This window comes from Nothoprocta perdicaria, unplaced genomic scaffold (assembly GCF_003342845.1).
Source record: "Nothoprocta perdicaria isolate Ctin4 unplaced genomic scaffold, notPer1 scaffold_10, whole genome shotgun sequence".
NCBI lineage: Eukaryota > Metazoa > Chordata > Aves > Tinamiformes > Tinamidae > Nothoprocta > Nothoprocta perdicaria.
This window is the reverse complement of record NW_020454094.1, coordinates 4,974,565-4,981,388: the sequence shown is the minus strand read 5'-3', so window position 1 is coordinate 4,981,388 and position 6,824 is coordinate 4,974,565.

Here is a 6,824-nt window from a genome sequence, read left to right as displayed (position 1 = left end):
TACTTTACATTTAAACTTGGGCTTTTTTCATCAAAGCAGTCTCCAGTTTTCATTTATATTGTGATAAAGCCTGAATAACCATCGTTTTGGGATATGATGGTGATACAAAAGCCAATTCCATCTCTAGAACCATGAAAGTTCCTTTGCTACTCAGATTAGATGGAGTTGATTTAGAATCTTCAGCATCCTCGCTCAGGAGCAAGCTCTGATGCGACTGTGTTCAGGAATGTTTATCCTTGGAACATGATCAAACGACTACTGTACTGTTTGGAAGGCTATTACAGTTTTCCTTAGCAAAGTAATTGCCTCAGGACACATGAAGTCAGATATTTAGTATATACTTGGTGTATTTTGTCTTATTGTGAGGTATTGTAACCACGGGTCTTCAGAGAGTACAAGTATTTCTGACATATTCATTCAAACCCTTTAGTTTATATGCTCAGAGTAGTTCATCCCTGTAAGAAAAGCAATTTTGAAAGCAGAATATAGAAAAAGAAAGTGATACAAATTTCATGGGACAGAGTCGGAGAAGGGAATAGGTAATAATACTTTTGAATTTGAAGGTACTTTATATTTTTACTTTATCTGATGTTTATAAGCTCATTACACCTGGAACAGGTTCTGTTTTTGATGACTTCAAAAAAAAATCCATTCTTTATGTTTAATCTGTGCTCTAGTATGAACATAAGAAAATGTATCTTGAGCTTCATGCCCTAATCTTGCTACCTTAAAGCAGAAGTGCTAGGATCTTTGGGGTGTAAGAATTATTTGAATTAAATAAACATTGTGTTATGTATGGCAATTAAGTCATTTTAGTAGAAAACTTGAAATCAAAAGAACAATCTACTTTGCAGAAGTTGACTCATCAAAGTATGTGTGTAAGAATGTCTAATATGCATGAAAAGAGTTGTGCTGAACYTGGTGGACATTAATTCTTTATTAAACTTTTGGGAGAATTGAAAGGTCTTGCAGTCTTTTATAATTTCTAACTTATGTGTGTAGAAAAATTTCGCTAGGCAACAGTCCTTTCAGATAGCTTARGTATTTTGAGAAATATCTCTCCAATTTTCCCTTGCTAGTTAAGGTACTTGATTAGGCCACTTAGATTCTATAAAAACTTCTACCAAAAGAAGTTACCTCAAAGGTGAACTGAGGCACATCTRAAAACTTACAGCATAGTCTGCCTCTGAACAATGCGATGAATCCATAAAGAATTCCTCCTAATACTTTTCTAGAAAGAAGATTAGGATAAACTCATCTGAACTACCCAGGAAATTCCTTTTGAAACTGTTATCCCATGTTGCTAAAGGAACAAGCAAAACTGCAGACATCTCTGGAGTGCAAGATACAGATAGGAAGTTCAAGCAATAGGAAAGAGAGAGAAACTTCATCCTTCCCTCAATCCAAAAGCAAAAGTGCTTTCCTGCCTATTGCACTACAAGAAGGGAAATGAAGAAGAAAAAGAACAGTTGGTGGCACTGAAAATAATCAGCACTGAGTACGGGGTACAGGGAGCCAAATGCCACACTTGCAATAAAGCATTCCTGACAAGATGTATAAAGCAAATCCAAATCCATGGTAACAATTTTACAGAGGAAACTGTTTTGTAGGACTCAATAAGATAAAACTTAAGACTTAGAGTAAACTTTTCTCATCTCCATTAATATCCTATTTTTTTAAATATATATATATATATATGCTAACATCTCATTTGCAAAATCCTCTCCTTACGGCTCTGATTTCTGCTCAGAGAAGTATTACAAAGGTCACATGTAAGTCAGTATTTTATGAGATTACTCTAGGCCATTTACATTTTGGTAAACAGTACCACACAGAGGGTTAAATAGTTCTGCTGCTGGTCACACAATGTGAAATCCAAAGGGCAGAAGGCTTTCTTCATCCTGTATGTACCACTCAAGACCTCTGTTGACTGTTTAAGAGGATCTTCAAGGAGATGAAGTTAGCCTCTGTGTCTAGGGGTGAATACGTCAATGACAGCAGGACAACTGAATGTTTTCATCTCTTCTCTAATCACCAGGACACAGCCACCAGTTTGCGCAGACACGAGAACCTGCATCACCTCCTTATCAATGTTCCAATCACGTGAGTCTTAAATCTGCTGGAATGACAGCTCAAGGCTGATGTAGMAAATAGTAGTTAAAAAGCCAACAGATGGGGAAATGAAATTGATCTTTTTATATATTTATATATTTGTGTTTACTTGTAACATTTAATACATTTTTATTAAAAAAATACACTTGTTTTTTCAGCTGAACATCAAAAAAATATTGCTGTGAATCAGAGTTTTATGTAAAAGTAGCTTAGCCCACATCTCTATGAGCTCTAATTAGAGATGTCTTGTCTTTAAAAAAGTAGATATAAAGTGGGGGAGGAAGAAAGTGTCTGGACACGTAYGGTATCTCAGTTGTCTGGTGACTGCGACAGGTGCATTTGTCAGGCCCCAGGGAGCAACTCTGTTAGATTCACTTTATTAATTGAGCAGATTATATGACTTAGAAGATCCATTCCTTTCACTACTCCCATGCCCCCCTTTTCTTTTTTTTTTTTTTTCTTTAACGTTCTGTAGCTGAGACAGGGAAGGGGGAAGATAAACTTCTTTTTGGCTTTATCAAGCTATAATTAAGTTTGAAGGGAGCTAAAGATCCTACAGAAATGCAAAGGGCTCATAATACTGACAAGGTCAATTATCTCCTGATAAGTCCCGTGCGGGCAAGTATTAATAATATGAGTAATATTAATTGAATGTGAGTTTGAATTTTAATTCTTATTTAAAGTTTTCTTCCACATGACTCGCATAGGATGACAGATGCAAGGTAGAGAATGGTTAAGTAGGTCTCCAGCTCTATTGGGTTCCATGCAATTGTAAATAATGAGAGTTCTTATAATATTTGCTGGTTATTGGGATGTCTAGAATGATAAGCAAAGAAATCAGGAGAGGGAGGCTAAGTAAACCTTAATAACTTAGGATTTTGCATGCTTTCTTTGTTAAACTAATTTCAACATATTCCAGTTACTAAATTAGGAACTAATTTAGTCCTAAACTAAATTTCCTAATTTTGGTAAATTAGGAAATTTACCAAAAGCCAGTGATGGAGCAGCAGAACTGTCAGGTTCAAACATCCCAAGGTTTGCCAAAGACATGGATATATCACTTGCGATGTTCTAAAGAATGAAGTCATTTAATCAAACATTCTACCTGGTACAATCATTTGGGTATCCTTAGGAAACTGCAGGTTGTCCAACAGGTAATAATGTTGCTACAGATTTTTTTGAAAGACGTTCATATGTGAAGCCTTCCAGTACTAGATACAGTGCACCCTTTCTGTTTTAAATGCAATTGAAATCTAGTTTCAAATTTTCTAGCCTGAGATGTTCTGAAATCATAGATTTATTCAGTTGTGAAGTGAGCTGCATTATAAAATAATTAAAAAGAGCTCCAGTGAAACCCAGCATGATGTTCAGTACAACTCAGACATCATGATCTAGACCTGCCTATAGCAGCTTAGTCAAAATTATTTATGATTTTATTAGATCAATTTTCCTTGTGACCTCTTTAATAGTTTCTTATATGGAGCAGTTTGACAATCCAGCAAGGGTGAATTTTTTCCTTTTCTCTTTTGATCTACTTGTAATACTTGTCAAACTAAAACATAAATATTGGACTGAATTCTCCAATAATTCATCTCTTTATGTGGCCATTGACATCTACCATATCTATAAAATAATTATTGAAAAAAACTAGCTGCCTTTCACAGATATAAGAAGAGAGGCACCTAAAAACTGGAGGGACCTCACTGGAAACTCCAACTCGGGACTGGTGCAGAGTGAAGTAGCAGCTCCTACTGACAGTTTTATTTAGCTCATATGCCCTTCCAGTCATTAATTAAAACTTATATTCCAAAATCCACAAGACTATATTTTAGTTTGGGACATTGCTAAATTTTTACTGTATTTAATTTTAGTTGWATTTATCTTACTTAGCAGAAAATATCCATTTTTATACTTTTATATACTATGTGTTCTATAGCACATTTCCACATTCACAAAGAATTAATACTACTGATTCCTTTACTTCTTTTAACCTATTTCAGTTACACTTTTATAGTACATACACAATTAAATGATCTCACTTTGGGGCTTTTCTTGAAAAAGCCCATGCTTTCCAAATGACCTATCTCTGTCTTTTATTCAGAGGGCCTGAACGTGCTTAACCAGACAAAAGCCAATATATTTAGCTTTTGCTCTAGAGAGACTATAGTAAATAATACAGATAGTTAGATTGCCCAATGCCACAAGCATCCATTTTTCATGGAAAATGTATGATCTAAGTACACAAGACACTGTGGATGTACAAAAAAATGGACAGTAATCCCAAGTCTCTGAAAGAAAACAACAGCAAAAAAAAACTATTTATATTAATCAAATGTTCCCACTGGGTGGKGGTAAAGATTCATGGGGCATTGTGTGTACAGTGCAGCACAAATATTGACTAGTAAAAAGATTGTTTACTGCAGAAGAGATGGGAGACTCATTAGTGGCATAACAGTACCATACGCTGGCCTCCTCCAGAGGCACAGAAGTTAGTMGCAATGAAAATGATGCCTGAGAATGACGTGGCCATCTGTGAGTTTACACATTGGATGGCTTAGAGGGGAAAGAAAGGCATGAAAACCTGATGGAAGAGTTCCTAAGAAGAAGCAAGTGCTCAGGAAATAGATGGAATGTAATCACAAAATGCTTTGGGTTTTTGATAAAAACATAGAAGTTAGCAAGAGAAAGAAACGAGATCTTTTTTTGTTGTTGTTATATATGTTTTTGTTTTAAATACCATCTTTTTATTTCAAATGGCAGTTGTAAAATGTAAGTTTGTTTTGATAACATAGTCTGGGAATAAGAAAAGTGTCCTAATGATTGTTTGGGCCATTTTCCCCTAAACCCTAACCCCCATGAATTGAGAGTGTGATAGATATAGCGAATGACAGAAGTTTGGGCACACGATATTAAAATTTGAAGGCTGCAAGTAGGGTTCAATAAAAATATATCAAGAAGGATGAAATCTTTACAATTCACYAACACATTTTCCTCTGCAATCATCAAAAGGAAAGTAGCAGGGGTCTCAGTCCAAGTATGTTGAAATATTCCATCCAACACACCTCCTCTAAATGTGGCTTGACAGTGCTTGCGTCCATTTCCCATTTTTGTCTTAAATGGGTGACACGTAAGTGATGTGGGTTTTTTTGTAAATAGAGTACTGTCTCTGGCCTTTAGCATCATGGCACTGTGCTTGCACCCTTGGCCTCTCCTTTAACTGCTAATGCAGTCATCTCCTATACACAATGCTGGAATGGAGGCCTCCAGCTAACTAGTCCATCCCCTTGCATAGTGGCAGGATTGATTGCACAGACTTATTCCATCTCTAATAATTGGGTATTACATCCTCCTTGAACATTGTTTCTGTGTTTACACAAGTCCTCTTTTCATTTTACTTCACTGAGCTGATCCTCTGTGACCATTTAAAGCTTTTCTTTTTGGTTAACCTTTTGTTTCTCTGCTGAAATATAGTCCATAATGTCCTCTTCCCACCTTGTAGAGGGAAAGAGGAAAAAGTATTATTTATTTTCAAAAATACCTTTAAGAAACCTGTAGTTAACTCAGCTGCAGAATAGAGACTCATCAATGTATGATCAGTCCTGTCCACTCATTTTAACCTGTTCATTCCACATCTGATTAGTTTATAGATGTATAAATGTTTCTGCTAATAGTTTTTCACATGTGATTARATCCATGAATCACAAAGATTGGAAGATTATCATACATTTGTACAAGTGGATTGTTAGATTGTAGAATCCAGTTTTACAGACATTTTCTAGGAAGTATTTTTCATGATGTTAATGGAAAGACCTAAAATGACAAACATGGGCATGATTATTTTGGAGGTGAAGAGTCACTTAAATATCTATACAGATATAAGCCTAAATCGCTTAGACTAGCATGTGTTGCCACATGAAAAAGGACAGGAGGCCCAGATTCTTAATACAGCACCTGAGATACTTGAAAGAAAAATAGTAATCCTCCCAATCTATGTATAAGTGCATTTTAAGCAAACAGGTGACTAAGTCCCACGTTTACCTGTTTTTGACAATAAAGCAAACCCTTTAATACTCTGAGTCTCTTTTGGTGGTGTGTAGGAGACCGTGAAAGAGGCTCCGTGACACAAGAGGGCAGAGCTAATCTGTGGCTGTGGTCCTCTCACAGGGTTTTCCCTAGGACACCTTTAGTTAGCCGTGCTCAGAGGATCACAGTTCAGTCTAACCTCTCAGCACCACAGCAAGTGAGCATTTCATAAGTCTGTCTCCAAGGAAGTATGAGAAATGGGCAGTATGTGAGATTTTGCTCAAGTTTTCCAGGCAAAGCAACCCAAGCTCTATCCTATTCTGTGAAAGATAAGTGTCTGAATCCTTCTGGGATGGAGACAGTATCCTATGGGCAATGGCCAGGAGGAATCCAGAAGTAAAAGCTATACCCAGTAAACCTCATATCCTGTATCAGCATGAAGCCTTGATATTTAGAGTGTTTACATCTTTGTAAGTGCTTTGAAGAGGACTTTCATTTCATTAATTTCTCTACTCATCTTTTGAAATTATTTGATAGAGTTGGCATCCACAAGTTACTGTGGCAACAAGTTAATTTGTTCTGTTTTATGTAAAAGGACTTTCTTTGTTTGCATTTAGAATTTCCCATCTAATAATTCCATTTGACTACCTGTAATTTTGTGCCATGAGAAAAAACAAATATTCATTTGC